The sequence below is a fragment of the Anser anser genome, assembly GCF_964211835.1.
Source record: "Anser anser genome assembly, chromosome: 12".
NCBI classification, from domain to species: Eukaryota; Metazoa; Chordata; class Aves; order Anseriformes; family Anatidae; genus Anser; species Anser anser.
The window spans coordinates 20,975,579-20,998,845 of record NC_139733.1 but is presented as its reverse complement, the minus strand read 5'-3'; the positions used below and the strand labels follow the sequence as shown (position 1 = coordinate 20,998,845).

Below are 23,267 nucleotides of genomic sequence, written 5' to 3'. Positions count from 1 at the left end.
GCTGGGTTAATCATATGCATAGAGGGCTAAGAAGAGTATATTGGAGTCGTGTGGATATTTTGAAAGGCTTGGTATGAATGAGCGTATGTGAGACGGAGCAAGAATTGTTTTTTAATTGGTGATGGCAAAATCAAGCTGTTACGTAGCAGTGAGGGGATGGGAGATAGGTATTTATTCCAAATAATGGATTATACCAAAGCTAGATTTACCTAGAGTTTTCTACATGAGTACAGGTGCAAGGCAAGATTTAGCACTCCGTGGTGAGTGTGGCTGTGGTGACTACAGATTAAAGCACCCACAATGGAAGAGGAAACCAGCTGCTTTCCAAGCTCTACCCCAATGAGTTTGTAAAGACTTTATGGCAGTTGAATTTATGCAAGTTGAACAACTTCAAAGAAACACCGAGAAGTCCCCCCTGCTGCATAACTGGTGGCCTCATTCAAGGGGCCAGCCAGGTGACAGAGCTCAACCTCAGCCTGCCTCTTTGCGGGCCAGCATCCCAATTAATGGCCTTCTAGGTGAGAAGGACACAAGGGGCTGTGTTTTGCATGAAGTCCAGACCTCACCATCTATCGGCTTGGGTCCTTTGGGCATGGCAACTCAGGGAAGGCCAGCTCTGCCAGCTGTGACCTGGGCTCATCTGCTCGGCCAGCGCAACAGCCAGTAACTCCAGGGCTTGGTCACATCTGGGCAGAGGTTTTGAGAGCATTCATTTAAGCATTCACATCCAAAATCACTGTTACAGAGATTGAAATACTCTAGTGGGTCTAGCCCATAGCACTAAACAATATAAAAGTTGCCTTTCCTGTGATGCAAATACCATATGATAAAAACCAATATAACAGCAACCGCTGATAGACAGTCTAAGTGGGTTAATACAGTTATTGTCTAAGTCATGCTGCAAGCAGTGGACTGATATTTTCCACAATCCACTAATTGTTAATAAACATCCAAGCTAGCAAATTAAAGTAAACCCATTTTATCACTCAGATTTAATAATTTTCTGCTTGGAAATGTTCAGAAATGTCCTTCTTTGAAATATTTATGTCACCAGCAAATTCACCATCAGTTGTTCATTTCTTCTCCACTGAAGGTTACTCTGAAATTTTCACATTTTCCTTTAAAAGGTTTGTATATAAGATGACCACTGCCAGCACGAAGAACTTTTACTTCTCCTTGAGCTTTTAGTTTGTAATTGTGTTTGAACATTGTAAGCCCGTGAGTATTGTAACAAAGTGAACGTTCAGATCCAGAAATTTCAAATCCGGGTGAAGTGAACTTGCTGATTAACTCTGTGAATGAAATTAGTAGTTCAGCAGAGGTTCTGATGACACCAAAGGAAAATCTGTCTTAAAATATAGTAAAACCTGCAGGAAATACGAGGTACCTGCTGAGAAATCAGCTTTCTCTTTAGCTATAATGTTTAATCTTTTTGACTCTTGCTTAGTTCTTCTTCTGGGGTAGAGGGAATGCAGGTACAGATTTCACAGTGCTGTCACTGCCAGTGAAATGTTCATATTAATCTAGATTTGTATGCTGTATAGCTGTTGGCAACAAGGACAGTTAACATTCCAGTATCACTTTCCCTTCAAGGATATTGAAGAGCATTAAAAACATTAAGCTTTGTGGTTGGTAATTTACTAATGAGAACACTGATTCAAAGAGAAATTAGAACCTTAATCTCTCATCCATTGAAGCCAATAGAAATCATTTTGTGATTTCCTTGGGCAGACTCTGTGTAGCTTGTAAAAGGTCACAAAAGAAATCACAGAAAAATTAGACTGAAGTTCAATAATTTTTTGCTCATCCAGTAAGAGAAGAATAGCTGCCCCTTATGCTGTGCCTGTGCCCTTTATATCTGAATCCCTTTTCCTTAATGCAATTGAGAAATATTCCAATAAATTTAGATTTCTAAGATCACATTTCCGTGTCACCACCAGCTGTGTGCTGTAGCAGAGGAGACATGGAACAACTGATAGCTTTGGAGCGCTATTAGTTTTCATTCAGGCTGAACCTCACAGCTCTCCTCCCCAGGATCCAAGCTGGAGCCTTCCCTTGTGGTGGATGCTGAAACTCCAAGCAGATCCTGGAAACAAAGATGTCTTGGGCAAGTTTCCTAACAGAAGAAGCATAAAGCCAGTCCCACCAAACTGAAGAACCCAAGCCTTTGCATCCTATTTGCACGCTCACAATTACATTAAGCATTTTAGTACAATGGAAAACTATACCTCATGCCACATAAATGAAATTTCCAAATTCTTGGAAGTAGTTAAACTTCACCAAAAACCTATTCTATACTGCTGAGACCTTTCATTGAACTAAAGCATCTAGTTTTCAGGGTGACATAATGACATCGAAGAAATCACAATTAAGTTATTCAAGCTTGTTGTTTTATAGGCAGTATTCTCAAAGGCCTGATCCAAAGCACTGTGTAGTCAGTAGCAAACGTTTCAGCTTGGCCCTCATGCAATATTTTGCAAGAAACATCCTCCATCTCTGGTAATAATTCAAGCAGTTTATTACAGAATTTCATAATGCAATATGCATTGCTTGTGTGGCTAGCAACCTTTATATCAACAGTCTAGATAAATGCCAGTACTGCTATCATAATACACTTCAACTGAGGTAAGAAATATAGCGCTGTATTTACAAATTTGATCCATTCAGGGCCCAGGGCTGTAGCAACTTATATAAAGGAGCATTTATGCACAAAACCACTGGAGCATACACATGATTATTTATCAAGATGGTCTACGTGTGGTGCTGGTATTATGCATTAGCACCTACTTGATATAACAGGAATAAACATTTCATGAAAGAACACAAAGGACACTGGAAAGGTATATCGCAAACAAATTTATATAGTGAACCCCTGGAATATTTATGTTTTACATTTGACATAAAGTGTGTGAGAGCTAGCCATGTAAAGCCCTCCCAAAACCAGGTAAGAAGGACAATTTTATAATGGTGATATAACTGAAAGAGCTTTCATTGACTTTAAGTACAAACCTTATATTTTCTATTGATGTTCCTTCAACTTAGGAATCCCATAAAGATCATTCCACACTATGATAGAAAGAATGGATATATTTCCATGATATGCAGAACAGATTTAAGCATTTGCACTCATCTGGGTTTAGCAAACTACAGTGCGCAGTGAGTGGCAGATGTATTGTTCTGCTGTGCCATGTAAAGTATTATTTCAGATGTTTGAAATAATGTATATAGTTAAAGGTTATGGTAGAATAACATTAAAGAAATTCATTGTTTCTTGGCCTGATGGTAATATGAATGATAAAAAGGTGATGACTATTATAGCCTTGAAGCATTACAGTCATTTTGCTATGATAATAGTCCTCAGATTTGGTTATAGCCCTAATATGTTACCTGAAAGTTAAAATCAGATTCACAGATCTGTTGGCACATAGTGATTACTTATTGTCTAGAATGTAATTTCTAAAAGAAAAGGAGTGTTGATCTTGAGGATAAATCCTGGTTTCTTTCTTTCTTTATTTTTTTTATTATTTATTTTTAAGAGGAGCTAAGCATGGAGTTTTTATTTCAGAGGATGAATCAATTCAGGATTGTCATTTCTACCTTGAAATATGCCAAGATGAATACCTCTCCTGCTCCATGCTTTTATCACTCTTTGTACCAAATTATTATAGACCACAGGCAGCTGATGTTTTTGGCATTACAAGCAATACAGCAAAGCTGTCAAGTGACCGAGAGCTTCAAACCTGCCCCCGCATGATTTGAGAGCCCCGATGGATTGTTTTGGTTTTACTTTTGAGATATTTGGGGATATTAAAGTGCCCATTACCACAGTGTTAGTACTTCACCATCCTTAACACTTGTTTAATCCATCAGTTTTAGAGTCCCAAGTCAAGGACTCGCTGTCAGTGAATTCCTGCTACCAATGCAATGCAAACTGTCAGATTGCAATCTTAGCCATAAGAAGGTCACATAATAAAGCACAGAACAGAGGAAAGACTGCAATAATTATTGTTTTCATTGTGTATAATATCTAAGTACATACTAAAGCTTAGTAGTAGACAGAAGAGCTGTGAAAGTCAAGGCATTTCTTTTGTGTTTCTGATTCTCTCTCTCTGAACAGAAATAAAAATAAATAAATAAAAAAAAAAAAGGAAAAAGATAACAATAATGTTCCATCTAAAGCAGAGCTGGTTCCAGACAAGCTGAGAAAGAAATGAAATGGTGTCACAATTATGACAATGCAGAATAGAAATTCAATATTTGCTCTGTAGTTTGTGTTCTGTGTTCCTTTAGGGGACTAGAAACTGTTTGATTAAAAAGGGAGTCATGTTCACGGGGTGCATTACTCATTCCAGATTTCACATTGTAACTCAGGCTAGTCAAATACGTTTCTTAGCCCAGAATCTGTCTGATATCTCTGTATTTCTAGAGCTTCACACAAGTGATTGGAAATCAAACATTCACGGGAGATAACGCAGTAAAGCATTAAACCTGATGGCTTTTATGTGTCTAGAGCAATAATTGATTTCATGTTATGCTAACCTACTCTGCAGGTTAAAGCAGTGAGGACAGCTCCATTTCACAGGGTAGTCTATGAATTATTATTTTTAAGGTTTTTAAAAGCACTGAGGCAATTTACATTTCTATTTCCTTTTTTAAACATTTATATGGATGAAGAATATGGGGAACACTTGCACAGGCAATGGAAGAAATTCATCCCTCAAGTTTTCTGAGGAAAAAAAAAAAAGTGAAATAGCAAAAAAAAAAAAAGTAAAATATTAAAAGTACATTATTTTTTATTTTTTCAAGGAAGAGGTTATATGTTTATTCTTTCTCTCTCTTTGTGCTGCCTGCTTGCTTCTTGTTGTTGGAGTGTGTTCCCTCCACCTCCATCAGCTGGCAAGGGCTTGGTGGTAGCACAGTCTGAGCAATTCCTGGCATTTCAGAGTTTAAAAACAAACAAACTGACCCTCTTCTGGGCATTATATTACCAAAAATGCATCAGCATAATGTCACTGAAGACAAATCAGGAGGGAGACCCACTCCCTTCTCGATGGGAAGACTTTCAAAGAACAGCTACTTCCCCGGTGTGTTGGTAGAAGCAGTGTCTTTCTGGTTAATGCTGGAGTAAACAGTCCCTCAAAACAGAAACAAATCTGTATTCCAAAACACTGCTGTTTTTTAAGCACATATGATAAAGTAAGGAAATAAAGAAGATGTTGGACAAGATGCCTACTTTCCATTCCAGGGTATATAGCCTTTTCTTTCTGTTACAAATTCATTTCAACCAGTCAGCAGAGCAACTGAAATGTCTCTCTCTTAGTTTTCAGGTAAGCTCCCTAAACCACAAATAAGGTAGTCTAATCTGAACTGCCCTCAGTCTTCCCAGGTGTTACTGTCTCATTTAAATATGTTACACCTGAAAAAGAGAGGCTGCTTCTGTGGGCAGCTGCTGGGGCACTCAATTAAAACAGGAACACCAGTCATATATGCTATGCCAAGTGGAAAACCATTAACTCCAGGATTAATTTACAAGATAATGTCTTTTTGCCTACTGTTACCAGGAACTGCCATGACCCAGTGCCTGTTGAAGTAACAGAATTTCTACTTCAATAAGGACCAAGTCAGGCTGCACATGGTCAGAAGCCACTTCTTTTTCCAGGTAGTTTTCAGTGTGTATTTATGGTGAGAAATGAGTGTCGCTTTCTTTTTTCACATTAGGACCGCTGGGCTGAAGAAAATGGGTATAACTTTTCTTTTAATTCTATAATCTTATTATCCTAGTTCCAATAAAAACTGATAATGAAATCTGAGGATATTGAGAACTTGGATTTTTTCCATTAAATTTAACTTGATATTTTTTTCAAGCAATGTGGTACTTACTATAGTCCAACTCTTTTTAAGACTATCCAGGGAAACATAAACCCTTGCAGCGAGCCATTTTCTGTCAAAATTACATCTGACCTGCATATTTTTGCAATTCTCTGATGCATTATACAGTCAGATCAGGTTGTTCCTTGACCAGTTGTTCACCCCTATCAATTGCATTAGCATTTAACCTGTCAGTTTAAATTACAAAGGTAACAAAGGTTTAGGAAGGTTACAATAGATCCAGTCTTACACAGAAGTGTAGAAGAATAATCTTAAATCATCCTTCAATGCGAGTGTTATTTTTTCTCCTGACATACATATACTCACCTTCTAAAACATCACTGTACCTGTGAGCAACTTTTTATGGTGAGGAGTACATGAGATCAGCAAAGCATGTGATATAAGAGAAGTACCAGCAATAAGATAAACATGTATAATTTATTTGAAATGAAATTACATCTCCTGTACCTTTTCCCATTTTTTCTTCTGTTCTTCATCCTTTTCCATTGTTAAATTTCCTCTTCTCTCTCCAGAGACTATATTCTTCATGGTGTCTGATTAGTAAATTAGGTCCTACTCTGTAGTTTCATAAGCACTTCATCCAGAGCTGGAGTCCATCAGATTCTATTAAATATTGATCCTTTAGACCTGAAGATACTGTGGCTCGGAGAGGGAGAGCCCAGCTTCTCAAACTGTCCGTCATCCTGTGCTGCACACTTACAGATCTACCACATCAGTTTATATGGTTTGGGTGGCTTCTCAAGTAAAATGCCATCGAACACACATAACCCAAGAATGCAAATTGCCATGATAGCACAGCAGATGGAGTCAACGTGAGGACAGTCCCTGCTACCTGCTCAGTTATTTTCAACCTATAACGCCAGCATGCCAAGACAAAATGCTTTCTCTTTTAAGCAATTGAATATGCTTGGAATAGTCTAGAAACATATTCATTTGGCATGGGATCTTTCAAATGTGTTTAATGTGTGGATAACATGAAGGCAAATGGCATCCTAGTGCAAGTCCTGTGGGGTGGTTCCAAGGCAGAAGGAAGATCTGCAAAATGCTGCTCTCCAGCCCCATGCTGACCCCAGTGCATCAGGAGAGCAGAGCAGGAAACCACATTTCAGCTGGCTCCCAGAGTGTGTCTATGAACAATGATGTCAGAACTGCAACTACGGGTTGTCTGAATACAAAATCTGACATAATTCCTATTGGAACTACCCTGCCTATCTCTCTGTACACCTCCCAGCATCAACGCAGGCTGTGTAGTTACACAGAAGCACTCCATAGACTTTTGCAAGGCTAAATCAGCATAGCATGAGCCCCAAATGCCTCTGATTCAAGCAGAAGGGAAAAACGAACAAACAAAAAATTACAAAAGCAAAATCCTAATCCTGCTAACCTGTAAATGCCATGAAACTTCCTTCGTATTTTATTCCCTTTCCTACTAAGGGTGAAACAAAGGGCTTCTGCCAATAATATTCATATGCACAAAGCTCACATCAAAGTCATTCTGTTTTTTGTCTGCATGGAAACTGCATCATTAAGATAATAAAGAAGCAGTCCTAAAGGTAAAGCCAGATTGTGGCTGTTACTGAGTTCAGGAAACGCTGTTGCATATTTCTTGTAATATATGTAAATATTTTTAAAATATCGTTTCCAGTGTGTCCAGAATGCATGTTAAAAAGGCTCTAAAAATAACAATGTCTGCTCGTATATTAAGTTTTAGCAATGGATAAATGCCGAAAATAATGTCATTGGAAAAACAGTTGAGGCGTATATCTTTGTATGCTTGCACAAATACCAACTTTACCACATGCAGCTGTGTTGCATTAGCTGTGCCATGATGAATGTTTAATAAGCAGAAGGGAGGAGGATGGCCACATTTGCAGAGTGCATTTGCTGACGGAGTTGGGATATGCAGGTTCCTGCTCCCTGGAGGCCGAGCAGCTGGGAGGTGAGGCAGGGCTGGGCTCCGGCAGGGCATTCAATAGCTGAAATTGTCCAGATATGTAGATATGTTATGATATACTTAAGCTATACATATATCTTCTGATATATGATATACTTAAATGCATAACTTATTTAAGATCATCATGAAAATCTATTGAGTATTCAAATACTCAATACAACCCAGTGCCACTCAATATGAATTTCCAATGAGTGTTCAGAGCCATACAGGCATCAAAAAGACAATCTTCACAGTGACAAGAATGACTCAGGCCTTATTGATGTAACCCACGGTATTAGGCTCTTGAGCAAAGACAGGTAGATTACTCTACGGTTCCATGCCAGGTTTTATTAAAGAGTGCATTGGGAATTGTCAGACTTCTGAAGCCTGCCATAATATCTGTACACTCAGAAGGCTCTTATGGCCTTTTCCCAGCAATTCATGTTCTATTCTCAGTATATATAGAATAATGTTAAAGAAAGAAACAGAAGGTGATGTGATTTCCATATTCAGTGCAATGTTCATTACTTTACAAACACAGCTGTAGATTTTGCTCTTCCTTGCACAGAGGCAGAGCTAGAATTTCAAAATTTTTGACCCCATCACACCTGCTGTTTATAATGAGACCTATCTCAAACCTATCTTAACTGGACAGCTGCGGCTCTTTCTCCAGAGGAAGTTCCTCTACCAGGTATGATGGGAGAAGATGTCCCCTGGCAGTGTAGCAGGGGAGAGGGTGGAGCTGGTAAGCTGATTCACTCAGCACACAGTTGGAAGTTTTTTAATTTTTGAGGAGCAGAACATTAAATCTATCTAAAGTGAACTGGCTCCAGATTTATTTTTTGTTGCTTCACTGTTATTTCCCTGTTTCCCAAAATATGCAGTCTTCATTGTGGAACAGAATATCCACTGCCCCCAAGTGTTCTCAGGAGCACAACAGAGAAATAAAGTTGAATCAGGGAGGTAAAAATATGAGCAAATAACAAAGCCACAAACTTTCAATCAAGGCTAGTATTCATGTCCCAACAGCCGCAATCGAGCAGCCAAAGCTAAAGTTAATTAAACATTGCTCCTAATCCATGCCTTCCAAAATAAAGTAAAATAAAATAAAATAAAATAAAATAAAATAAAATAAAATAAAATAAAATAAAATAAAAGTATGCTTTTCCATGATTTCATATACTGAATTTTCTGGGGCCACAGATCCTGGCTGTGCTGCTCTGATATATTTGGGTTGTCAACTATAATGTGAGCATGAGGGCACTGCTCTGTCTTCCAGCAAAGAAGTGTTCCTGGCAGCAGGAGCCAAATCAAGCCCTTATTTCTATAATACCCAACAAAATACACTGAGTGTTCTCTGTGGGACAATTTATAGGGTTAGTGCTTTTATTTTCATAACATAGGATATTGTGTCAGCTTTTCATTGCTGGGCAATATACAGCCCTGAATATCCAATACTCCATTAGGTGATCTCCAAATGCTATCAGTTTTCTTGCTGGTTCAGTGCTGGCATTTGTTCTGCTGATATATTGAAAAATACAGAGAAAAACTTTGTGGGGAAATTAAAAATGCAGTGAATCACATTATCTGAGTGTCCAACTTCCATGATGGTCCAGAAAAGTTTTTATCAAAAAAATGGGAATAGCAAAAACCATTCTACCCACAATGGCAAGTGGAGACTTGCAAAAGACTTTTGAAGAGATGAGAGATGCAATTTCACTTGCAGAAATCTGAAAAGTTGAGTGAAAAAAAGTATTTTCTTTTGGAAGGAAGGGAGGGAGGGAGGGAGGGAGGAAGGACAAATGAACTTCCCACTTTCTTCTAGTTCTTATTCCAGGTGTATTCGCAATATAAATGAAATTAGGTCATGTATTCAATATGGCATACATGCACTATTTATGGTATGCAATCAAGCTTCATACTGCAGAATTCAGTGCCACTGTCTATCATGAAGTCAGACTCCGAGGCTAAATAACTTAATATCCTTAAATTTTGTACCCACCATATATTCATGCTCTGGAGAGCAAATGCCTGAGCTGAAGGCTCCGAAGTAATTTGTTTGGAGTTCTGACCTTCCTTTGAAGTATTACCAGTATTTGTCACTGTTATATTCATAATAGTAGATGAGATTTAACAGTCCTTGTTGCCTGTGTTATCAAATTGCTTAACTTAAATATTTAAATGCAAAATGGTTTTTGCTTTTTTACTGACATCTGGAGTAACTCAAATACAGGATCTTTCTAGTACAGTGGAGAGAAATTCTTCTGAAGCTGGGGACTCTGAGAGTCCTGGTACAGTCCTGCTGTGTTCATGTATGACAGGGGGACTCCACACAGCTACTACGTTGAATCCCTTATTAAAAATGGGAACAGAAAGAGAGATCATTTTCAGTCTGCACACAGAAAACTATAAGGCTCCACTGGGCCAAAATCCCATTTTAGTTTTCTCTATGTATTCAAGTTTTGTGGATTTTCTTTGAATGCATACATTTAGTAACTGCCACCCTTCCTCAGACTGAAAAGAAAATATGGAAAATAAAGAAAAGTATTCTTGATCACAGAGAGAATATCAGGATCCAGTAATTAAATGATTGTTTCCAATGCTTACTTCATAATCCCCAAATTCATGTCATTTAATTATGCTCCTAATACTACTGGAAATCATGAATACCTGTACGATTTATAGAGCCTCCTTGCACTGAAGTTCAGTAACCTGGTAACATAATTTCTGCAGATTCTTCCAAAACACCCAACTGTAAAATTAGACAAAAACAAATAAATACTTTAAAAGTCATTTTAGATGTCTCAGTTGACGCATGCCTATCAAGTCACCCAAAAGGTTTATTTCCCTTAGCCCCCCCAAAAACTACGGATAAAGATTAAAAAAAAAAATAATAATCAAATTTACTCCATGTTTGACAACATTCAGAAAACCACTGCTGACATATCATAGGTACAATGCTTGTATACATGCGAAAGAAGTTTCAAACTGCTATGCAATTGTATGGGGTTAATTAATTAGGGGAATTTTATATCTATTAAATTAACCAATACAGAACTCAGTGTGAAACCCCCTAATTCAATCCCAATCTGTTTTTATTTGCTTTGGGAAATGTACAAGCAGAAACTACATCAAGGAAATCAAATAGCAATACCCTTGCTGCTCTGATATATGTCTCCATCTGATAGCTTCCCACAAACTTAAGTGATTTTTTTTTTTTGAGGGTGAGGGGTGTCAAATAAATAAAACCTCTGTATTTATACAAAACCACTGCCTTCTCAGATATCATCTCTCACAGAAATAAGAATAATATTGGGGACAGAGAACTGATCAATGTTCCCTTCAAAGTAGACCGGTTAAGTGCACTAATTAAATTAAAAAGCCTGAAGATTAGATCTCAACAACGAAGCATATGCTTTGTCCTCAGCAGCCTGCTAGGTGGGACGTTTCTGTGCACCCCGCTGGAGCCCTGACGCAGACACAAACCCCCGGGAGGGCCAAACCCAGCAGGACTTAGAGGCCCCAGCAACTCGTTGCCTGTCCAGGCAGGCCAGGTACTTGCAAAGCACAAAGTTCATCTTTAAGCATCTTTCCACTTTACTCTTAGGAGCTGTAGCTCCAATCTTTTGGGAGATGTTCCCAATGGTTAGGGTCACAATAAGGCTCCTCGTTTCATTAATGACCTTCCAGTCCTGAAGATCTGCTCCGTTGTGCTTTAAATGCAGGGAAGACAGATGATGGGCAGAGATCACAGAAGTGTGTAGCTCTGTGTGTCCCCTCTTTGCACACCCATTCAAGAGAGGCGATACCTGAAATAGCAGCCACTGCACTCGTTTTCATTAGAGGCAGCCACAACACAGCCTTGTCACATTCAGTCACGTTGCCTTATTGCCTCGTGTCAGGTGGTTTTGGTACATTGTCAGTCTAACAACCACTCCAGAAGCATGAGGAGCAGTCTTTGAAACAAGCTGTTCCACAAGCACAGCATCTGAGTGAGCGTACAAGGCGTGTGCTTGGCGTGGGCCTTGCTACCTGGGTTTTGGAGCTGAACAGGGGAGCCAAGCAGCTACCCCATTGCCTCCAACTACACAGCCGGCTGCGGGGCTCCCTGCTGCATGGCAGGACACTGCAGTGGGCTGCAGGACATCAGGGAGGTGCCCTGCAGGCTGCAGAAGCAATTGTACATCCCAGAATATGTCTTGTGTCCAGACCCAGAAAGCCAAGAGGCCATGATGCTGACTATGGCCTGGAGCATTCCAAACACCTTCTGACAGTATACTTTCTTCTGAAGAAAGTATATTTACAAAAGAAAAGTAAGCATCAGAAATACCATCCCATGTCGTCAGTAGCAAGAATAGCCCTATTTGCATCAGAAGAAAAAAGTTTACATCAGACTACAAAGAGGTTACAGGAAACTCCTGTATTTCTTGTCAACGTACATGGCTTAGAAATAATGTTCTGCTGAGCTAAATGCCTTTTATATTTGCTGTTTAAAGTAGTAGCCACTTTGTATTTTAACTATGACCTTTCCATTTATTGGGTCAAGGATATCGGCTGGCCATGGAGTTGGAAGTAAAATAATTCCTGACAGACTCTGCATTTTATTTCCTCCAAATGACAGCTCTAGCCTCTGGCTCCTAGTCAATATCTTGAAGAATTATTATGATTCTTGTATTTTGCTAAAGAAAAATGGATAATCACATCTTTTCCCCAAACTGCAAGGATATATTGTTTAGTCTCTTTCTATCCATCCATCTCTTTCCTACAGCAAATACTATGTGTTGCTCAGTCTAACCTAAATGCAATCACCTTACTAAAAACACAATCTTTAGAACAATTATAGTCACAAAAGTCTCAGGCAATTTTCCTGCGGAGTACAGCAGTAATGTAAAAGGAAAAACAATAGCTCAGATTACTCAATCTATTATTAACGTTGTGGCTTTACTGAGAAAGTTAATGGCAGTATCACAATGAGATGCTGACACACATGTCACAATAACATTGTCATAGCAGGTGCACACGCCAAATGTAACTCCTGGAAATGTTTGAGCAATCTCTGCTACACAAAGCGAGGATACTCTTGTTGCAGCAACTTTGCCGTTACCTAAATGTGTCTAATTTGGATGCACATCTTATTAAGGCTGAAGAAAAAGAGATGAGACAATAAAGAAAACAACCTGTATCACCTACGTGGAATATTTTACATTTGTTTTTGCCATGATCAGTCCCTGTGGGAAGGCACCAGGACAGAGACAGTCGCTGGGGCAAAGTCTTCTATGACAAGATCTGTTGAGGTTGTCTATCAACAACCATCTGGCTGCAGATTTTCAGAAGGTGTTTTGATACCACTAGGCACTACATAAGTTTTAAAGGCACATGAATATCTCAATGCGCTTGCAGAATATCACCCTTAAAATATTCCCCTTGTTCTGGTAGACCTAGGGCTCTCTGGTGCTTGATGGCATTGATTTCTGTATAATGCATAGTCACGTTAGAGAGCAGATGCTTTACTCTCCTGCGAAAGGTAAAATACAAAGGAGCTAAGGAAGAACATAGGAAAACGTAAGAAGAGGCGGAGAAGGTGAGGCAATAACTTCTGTAAAGGTGAAACTGTTCTGCTGAATCTGGTTCTCTCAGGCAGAACTGAAGTAGATAAAACACATGTTGGCATCTTAATGCTTAGTTTTTCTTTCTTCCCTTTTCTTTATCATAAAATGAAGGAAAGTATTTCCTCTCCCATCTTAGATCTACCCGACAGACAACAGATCAGTAAAGCAGTGTTAAAAAAAGAATAGTTTCCAAAGCAATAGAAATTCTTGAAGAAGTACCTATACATTTGCTTGATAAGTTATTTCTTCATTTCTATATTCATACAAAGCACATGTATCTTCATGCACCATTGAACAGAAAAATACTGTGAATTTCCATAGAAAGCTGCTATTGGTTTCTTTTTTTCTTTTCCTGAAGGAGTTATTTGCTATGGATTTTCAAGGCATAATAAAAAACTCTGCTATCCTTCCTGCACCTTTTTGAGTGTAAGTACATTTTTTTTTTTTTTATGTTATTAATTGAAGATAGTTTCAGACTTTACTTAAAATAAATTCAAGTGTTTTCTCTGTATTTTCAAACTAACTTGACAGGAACTTGATATTACAGCAATGTAAATCTCAAGGAAAGCCCTTACTAGACATGTATTAATATCAGTTTGCCATGAAAATATGAAGTTCAGTAGGACTAAGGCAAAGAGGAGATGTTCAGCAAGGCTAAGAAAGACTGGTGTAACTCATACCTAGATTCAAAGAGTCCCCAGGCTTCTGGAAAGGAGGCTGGTAAGTCAAGAAATGTGTAAAACAGATAATAGTGGAATGAGATAGAGGAGAATTTTTCATTATGAAACTGCATATTTAATTGAATTCCTAAATTATGTCATAGCATCTAGACCTGTGACTGGAATCAAACCAGAAGTCCAGAAGTGAAGAATGGAGAAGTTACCCTTCGGTTACTTAGGCTTGTTTAAGCCCTGGGAGCTCAACTAAACATCAACCAGAAGACACAAAGGAGGAAAACTGACTGTTAATGACTTCTAAATTAAGAGGTCATTTTTTCTCCATTTCCCAATTTTTCTATGAGCAGAGGTGGAGAGGGTCTCCACAGCATGTCAGCACAGTGAGGAAGTTCCCTGCAGAGCATGAATTATGTTTCCTTGCCTGATAAGTTTTCAACAGTTGGAAGAAAAATTGCATTTTAGACACAGGGTGTAAATCTCACATTTTCAACCAAAACCTCCCCACCCCCATTTCTTGTCAGGTCAGTCAAATTAATTGGTTTCAACTGTTTTTTAATATAAATTCATTAAAATTTTGAAAAACTGTCGTTACAAGAAAAAACACAATCTTCAGTTAATAGTATCAAGTTGCTATTACACTGGCTTCTTTTTCTTCTTAATTGGGTATGTTGAACCAAATTCTGTTTAGCAAGCAGTTTTTATTTTGGCAAATCAGCATTTTTTTTTTCCAGTGGGAAAAAAATTGTCAAGAATTTCCAGCCGTCTCAAATAATTTCCCAGATGTGGTGGTAGCTTAATGAAGTTATAGCCTATTTAAAGCTACATTCTTGTATCTTTTAGGTCTTCCTGAAGTATCAAGGGACAATCAGTCACCACATGCGCTCAATAAACCAGGAGAAGATGATACTACAGGAATCGATGTAGCTCTGTAGAGATTTGGAAGGTGTATAGATATTGGAGAAAGCGCTAAATAAAAATAAGGTCTCACTGGAATTTAGTTTAAGCATCCAGTGGGTGAGTTTGTACTTAGGTGCGTATATAAATAACTTAGAGAAAGGAAAGGGAAAATTGTGAACTTAGTTAAGTATTGCTTACTGTACAAAATGTAAGGCCAATGTTATCAAGTTATCCTCAGCTATGCTAATTCTGCAACAGTTTTACATAAAGGCCCTTTCTGATTGGATGCACAAAATTTTGGACTTTCCACTCCATCAAGAAAATTCAGTCTGGGGACCTTATAAACTAACATTTCTCCACGTTATTACAGATGTTTCTTTCACAAACAAAGCTCCATTCCTCATACAGACAAGTTTCCACAGCTAACAGAGGATGCCAGTGGTACTGTGGGTATGCAGAAAGCATTAGGAGCAATGCTGTGTCAATATTGAGCTAAAACTAATAACGGCAACATTTTTAAAGACTGCTTGGACAACTCACCATTAACATTTATTCAGACTTCTTAAATTATCAACCATTATGAAAATAGACCAAGTCATTGTTTTACCTGTAATAAAGTCAAAGGGATTGCTGGAGATATAGCAAGAGTATTACACACATAATTACCACCACAGTAATTTATTCAATAACGCTCCCATTTAATTACAGAAACCTATTACACTGAGTGATGTGTTAAATGTGATTTATAGGTCAGACGTAAATATTCAAAAAGAGGCCTCCCATAATGAAAGCAGCTCCTGGCTCCTCTCCATCTGCGTTTCACTTGGGGGTGCAGATACAATGGGGAGGACCTAGAAGTGTAGATAATTTTTGTTCAAAATGTGGAAAATTAAATATTCCTCATAGTTGCAAACTGTTTCCTACCAGTGTGGTGTTGCACACCTATAAAAGCAGTGTGCTCACAGCTGCCTGCATGCACTCATTGCCCTCATTTCTCTTCTGCCTGTGCCCTTGGGACATCCAAAGGCCAGTGGAGATTCTGCAAAAAGCTTTTAAACCCCAGAATTTTTAGAGGGAAAGATATTTAGCACTGTAATAAGTCTCTGCCTCTGCATGAGCTATACCTGCGCTGCTTTAATACCAAAAGCTTGGCAAATCACTCTGTTACTTAAGTCTTGTCCTCCACTGATCTCAGAGTTTTCAGCAGAAACAGCAGAATGAAGCTGTTTCTGTTTGAACATAGCAAATTTTTCAACACCCATCTCTAAGAAAATGCTTGCTTCTTTTATCACAAATTTAAACAAGGGTAAAAACTTCAAACTCATTCAAACCTAACCATGTCAAGCCTGACAGAAAATGATGATGCTCATAAAAGTGGCAGCTTTCTAAAGAGATATCTCGCTCTTGGAAAGTGTTAGCCAATTGATAATACAGGTAATATTCAGCATTCTGCGTCTATGCTGATACTGAAAACTGCTGTCAGAGCTGCGCTTTATTGACATCCTCACAAATACTTTGCTCCCTAGGTAAAGACATTCTTGTCAGAAGTAGCTGAAAACATTATATAAGATATTTCTCAGTTTAGAAAGTAAAAGTCAATTTTAGAGACTTTTCAAGCTTCCTTAACAACAACAACTTGTGAATTTACTTAAAGTCTCACTTCAAGCCTTCAAAGAGTTTTTTAACTGAAAATTAAACCAGGTCAGTGTCACCGGTCACTATAGCCATGGGCAAGCAGCTGTGTGTGCTCACGCTGCTTCTGGTGTCCTGTGCACCAGGGGTCGTACAGTCTCAGAGCAGTCCTATTGCCTGCAAACCACCCCCGTTACACCATGGAAGACTTTCTGATGTTCAGGTAACACTGCTTAGTGCCACAACATGTACTGATTCCGATTTATCACGACATATCTGCATTTTCAGACATTGTCCTTCATGAGCTTTTAATATAGAAGGAAGCACTCAACAACCAATGCCCAAGAGGCTGAAATAAGAAAATCACTCCAGCCACACAGGGCCCCTTGCAGAATTCTGGAGTTGTGATTCTTTGTCACAACATGACAAACATTAAGGAGCAACACCGCAGGCATCTGTGGAGGAACAAAACAAAAACCTCCTTGTGCCTATTGCTGCACCCATTGCTGCATTCCCCTTCAGCATGCACTGAAAATAATGCTGGAAATAAAAAGAATAAACCCTCTGCGCTGACTTTATTTAACCTTGCTTTAATGTGATTGTTAAAGCAAGTCTCCGAAGACTGAATCTACAAAAGATTTAAACATTTGCCACCTAGTGGAATCAAAACCCACAGTCGCTGGCTCAGGGACTTGTGGCTCAGTCCTGTTGTGGTCTCAGCCCTCCCTGATGATCAGAGGGGATCAGCGCTGAGCACCGTTTCACCTCGTTGCCATCCCCACAACATTTCATCCCACTCAGCCCTTACCTCTAATCTAATTTGACTGAGATGTAGAAACCTCACACTCTCTAGAGATCGATTCTCCTCAAACACAGCACATAAATGAATATTTTACAAGCTATATAAATGAATCCCTTTCCATTTTTCTTTTTCACGTCTGCTGCACGAAGGGAGATGCTGGTGCCAATTTGCGGAGTTAAGCTCCCATCTGAGGGGTCAGGCAGACACTCCCGGCACTCCAGCCGAGCCCTCTCACCATCCTCCCCCTTCATCGGGCTCCCTCCTAAGTTCCAAAAATAACACATGCTGCTATTCAGGTTAGTGTGTAACTTCGGACATCATTTTAACTCCTGCTCAGCTGCAACGGTTGATTATTAAAAATGTGTAATTGCTCATTTGTTCTGGAAAACATCTTCCAGAGGTTCTGTGCTTCAGAGGTCTTCGGTGACCTCTTTGCTAGTAAGAAACAATCTGCACCGAAATTACTGATGTGTGAAACCCTCTGCAGCAAGAAAACTCTACATGTGGTTACATCCTTTAGCACTTAGTGGTCAATAGCTAATACAATGTACCTTAAATGTGGCTATGGGGAATTAACACTTGACATGTTAGGCTCCCACTGCAATAACCCTATGCTTTTGACTTCAAAGTCAGTAGAAGACTAATGTTGAGATCAAAGACTTCCAGAACAATTACAGTTTTTGAAGTTTGCAAGCCATAGGAATTAGAGGAGTTTCAGTTTATTCACTCTTATAGTTTTCTGAACTCCTGAATACTTTGAGTCATTGTTCAAACTTTTGATGCAAACTAATGTTTTGATGCACAATGATCTGAAGATGCCAAGGAATTCCAGATTAATCTGTGCTGACGGCAAGGGCTTTCTTTAGCTTTCCATTGATTGTGCAGATAGCTTGCAAAGTTTTCCAATGTAAAAAAGAATATATATATATATATACACATATATGTACACATGCTCTATATTTTGATGAAAAATAAGCTGTTGGGCCAAACACTATCTTTTCAAGTCTCACTTCCTGTAGATTTATTACTTTTGTACCTGCTTTATGAACATACATAGCTTTGGCTGCGTTATAGCTTTCCATCCTCAGTTGGGAAGGATACAAATGCAGGTTTAATGTCCCTCTTAACACATTAACCAAGGAATACTTCCAGTTTTACTTCCTTTTATGACTGAGATACCACAAACAAACAGTAAGGCAGACATTCAGAAACCTATGATTTGCTGATGCACTGTGACAGATACATGGTTGTCCATTTTTCTGGTACATACATTTATCAAATCCCTTTATCCTTTTCTCTATATGAGCAATCTTTTCCTCTTGCTCATCTACTTGCTTTTATCAATACTGGTTGCCTTGCTTCCTCTGCTGAAAGTTATCTAGACTGCTCCATGATGGATCATTTCAAATAGTCTTAGTCAACTGAGTTTATTATGAAATTCAGTATTTTTGTGGAAAAGAAGTTTTAACTTCTTCCTGGACTGCCATTTGTAACCAAAATCTCAAAAGCACAAAGAATGCTCTATCTCTTTCATTGTTCTTGAATGGAAGAGCAGATGCTGATTTAAGGCTATGATATAATCTGGAGTTATAAGTCAAATAATTGCTCAATTACCATGACAACATGCCTGTGCTCAATATACCAAACTAACTATAAAACATCAGTAACAAATATTTAAATCAGGCCTTGCAACCCACGTCATTTAGTGACCCTAAGTCATATCAGACAGTACTGCAAGTAAAAAGTGACCAATTCAAATTGCATCCCAAGTACTTTCTTTTCCTTTATGAGAGATAATCTTTGAATGTAGTGGTGCACTGTGTTAACCCCATTTGTCCACAAGACTGTCCTGGGCAGGTAAAATGATTATAAATTCTGGCAATACATTGCATATCTGGGGAGCTAAGGTTGGGTAACATCCACTTTCTGCATTACGGAGTCCTTGTGAAATGGACTATACATAACAATAAATCTGTTTATTTTTGTTATGGTTCTTCCATCACTCTCTGACTGCTTCTGTTTTCTTTCTGAAAGCACTTGATTGTACCATTCTCTGTCTGTTTTCAGCATCATAAAATGAAATTCACCTCATTGATCAAACGATGACCTCTATCCAGTGCCTCTTAGATTAGAGATAACAGCAGGCTGCTGTCTAACTGAGAAATAATTTCTTCAGCTCCTTCAGCTCCTCTTTATTATGATTGCTTCCTAAAATATCACTTAAAACTGGAATGGAAAACAAATGAGAATATCTTCTGTCAGTGTTTGTATTTTGACTTACCAACACACACACACTGCAGCACACGTTGTTTTAGAATAATTCGTTTTTCCTGTGGAAGATGAAGAAAATATTTAACTGTACATAACTGATATGAAGAAAGGAGTAAAAACAGATTGACATAATATCTACCTTTTGCCTAAAAGACTTTATGTTTGAAGCAGGAAAATGGTAGATGTGCATTCATGTGAAATTTAAACTGTGTGTATTCAGGAACAGGTTTTTAAATATCAGCATTAAAGATCATGTTAAAATACATTATCACATTCTGCACTATAGCATGTGTTACATATTTGTAACAAGGAAAGCAGGAAAGACTAATCATACATTATGAATAATGACATGTTTTTATGGTGAGATTTGCTGAGCATTATCCCAGATGTTCCCTTCTGCCAGGGCAGGAAGAGGGAGTTGTTGCTCCACGCTGTACTTTGCCTGTGCTCAGCATCCACTGCTGGATGATCCTGCTCTGAAGGTGTTAGGCGTTTTGGACATTTGTCCAAAAATAAGCATAAGACGGTGTATTATTCCAGCCATTTCAGGCCTAATGTTGAACTTCAGGAGGGATTTCAGATGGCAGCAGATGCTGCAGTTTGTTCTCAGGGCCCTGGGCCCTACCACCTTGGCTAAGCAATGGAGTGTTAGGGGGGACTTGTCTGCATCAGTACAGCCTCTCAGCTTCAGCCTGACCATCCTTCACCGTATCAAATGTGCTTTTCAGGAATAAAATGAACTTTTTTCTTTTTCCCCAACAAAACTTTGAGTGCCTCAGACACTGGAATGGGTTTTTGACAGCTGACCTTATTTTATCAAGTAATATATCATCAAAGCAACACAATTCTGACAGTGTATTACACTAGTACAGATGAAATATTACACAAATGTATCAACCAAGTAATGCTGTTTTTATGATCCTTTTGACCTAATATAAGCTACCCAGCAGAAGCCTTTTCCCAGGTACTGAGCTTTTCCTGCTTTATTTAAAGAGAGGTGAGAGTAGGGGTTTACAAACCTTTTTAACGATGGATAATAGAGAGAAAATGTGTTTCTTCTTGCCTGTGGTGTTTACCATTGCCCCTTTCAGGTGATGCAGCAAAAGCTGTGACTGCAGTAGTCTGAGGGAAAATATTATGAAGCTAATAAAAATTAAATCTGCCTTCCTGCTTTGATTAAGGGATATAGTGCAGTAGCCTACTCTGCAGGGTCCTGAGGAAGCTTGCCAGGGTGCATTGGGATGCTGTGTGCAAGGGTGGAAAGGCAGCAAGCAGCCTCTGCAGAGAGAAGCCTTCCATCTCAGGCATCTATACACAGATTGTGCTGCAAAATTTTTAGATTGAGATTACGAGACTGGGCATGAAAGAAAATTCTGGTAGCAGTTCTGCAAGAGGGGGTCATGTTCAACAGATAAAGGATCAACAGCAACAGAGCTTGCCCATTAAGCACACTGGTGACTTTTCAGTATTCTGCCCCGGTAGACAAGCAACAGCCTTTAGAGTCTCCAATACCATATCTGCCATGGACTCTTTGTACTTCACTGGCCAGTGGTAATGTCTAAATAAAAATTGACGTGCCCAGGCTTGAAAACTCAGAGCACATTCCCAAGGGAAAAAGGCAGATATTTCTCAAGGTCAATCTCTATCACAGAGTCATGGATAAAGAAAATCTGAACAACCCTTAGCAGGGAAAATATCATTTGGAAATCATCTGTTTTCTTGAGAAGAGAATCCTTGGGACACAGAATCTCCTCCGAATAGGCTTGGTCCTTGACTTCATACTGAAATAATATAAACATTAATTCAGAAAACTTGACCTGTGTAAAAATTCCGGCATCCTCCAATGTGTCACTAAATGTTTCTGTGTCATGCGGAATAAATAAATAAATAAATAAAACTTAAAAAATAAAACAAACAAACAAATGAACAAACAATTGAATGTTTACAGTAATAGCACCACTGTTCCCCTTTAGGTGCAATGAACCCAAATTCTCTGATGGTCAAAGTTGTTTTGAGATAATACCAGATGGCTGACTCATAAAGCATGCAACACATTGCAGTGCAGAGCCTGCCATTGCTTCAGACAACTTTATCCATTCTGTGATTTTCAAGACTAGTAAAAGCACACAGATAGGTTGACAGATACATTTGCTGCATAATACTGGCTCTGCAATGCTAATATTGGCTGTTGCCTGACATTTTATATAACAACATTTATATAACTAAAGTTCCTGTAATTTCTAAGTTACCTGATGCACCACGAAATTTCAAACCAGTGATTCCATTTTCTACACTGATCAACTTAAAGCTGATGATGAATCAAGTAATATCAGAGAAGATAAATTATGTGGCTGTTTATTTACAGTTTACATCCCGACAGTCAATGTACCTCATGCAGAAATTGACCTTTGGAAGAACTATAGCAGCACATTATTTTTGCAGCAGTAAAATTGATGGAAATTGATGATGCCTGAAAAACACACAATTACAGTGTCTTGATTAAAAATGGAGCACATTTCAATGAACTTTTTCCCTTCTTTGTATGATTATGATACACAAGTACTAACATTAATGGTATTTTTTTATATAATGAACCATAAAATTACAGTTGGCAGTCAAGAGCACTCTAGCAGATAAGTAAGGCAATTTTCCTCATCATTTTTCCCTTTGTTGTCAATCTTGTTGCATAGCCCATTGCCTTTTCAATGAGCTGTAATGTGAATATTCAAGATCTTGCTTTTCCCCGGTGTATATATTCCAGTTGAAATAATTCAGTTTCATGCCACCCATTTTAATAGGTTTTATTAAGTAAACTTAATATTTTTAGGTTTTCCAGTAGTACCAGAAATTGCCCACACATTGGCAAAAAGAATAATGGCATCTAAATTATACAGGTTTTATGATCAGCAAAAGTGCTCATTGAGCTTGCTGCGCAAACATGCTTAAAAGTTTGGTTTTGATTTTCCACTAATACTGTCTTTCTCTCTATACAGGAGGTTTTATGAAGTTTAGACATGTTTGAGTACTTACACACATAAGAATTACAATCCAATTAACTATCAGTTTAGACTGAACCAAGTTACAAGAAACATGCATTATAGCTATTAGTTCTCATATTAAGGCATTTTAAGAAGCATTTACCTTGTGCTATTTCCAATTGTCTGTCAATTTACAACTTGAAATAAATTACAGTTACAGGAGAATGAGAGATGAGTAAAATGTTTCATCACCTCTCTGTCTTACACAGATTAAAATAGCAATAGAAATTAATATGTTATGTAGTTTGGAGTTAGAAAAAAAAAGAAAAGATGTGAAATGTTCTTGAGGGGAATTATCATTCTCACTTCCCACTACATGTAAACAAATGGCTGTCATATAAAGAGAATTTTCTTGTGCTCCAACAGCAGGATGAAGTCTGGGCTCCACTGAAGATCCGATGTTGGTGAATCTGACCTCCTCCACAGCCTGCGGTGATGGATAGGTAGATCCTTCTCAAAACAAGTCTGAAAACATTACTTTTGTCCCTCAGCTCTAGTATTTGCTCTGAGAGCTTCGCA

At 38.4% G+C, this 23,267-nt stretch overlaps 1 long non-coding RNA gene across 1 annotated transcript in view; it reads left to right on the top strand.

Moving 5' to 3' along the window:
• Positions 1–23,267, top strand: part of LOC310880037 — a 157,508-nt gene that overhangs the window by 130,648 nt on the left and 3,593 nt on the right. Inside the window, exon 8 of the long non-coding RNA XR_014571346.1 lies at positions 23,115–23,191. This is a non-coding gene — a long non-coding RNA (uncharacterized lncRNA). The remainder of the gene's footprint in view (positions 1–23,114; positions 23,192–23,267) is intronic.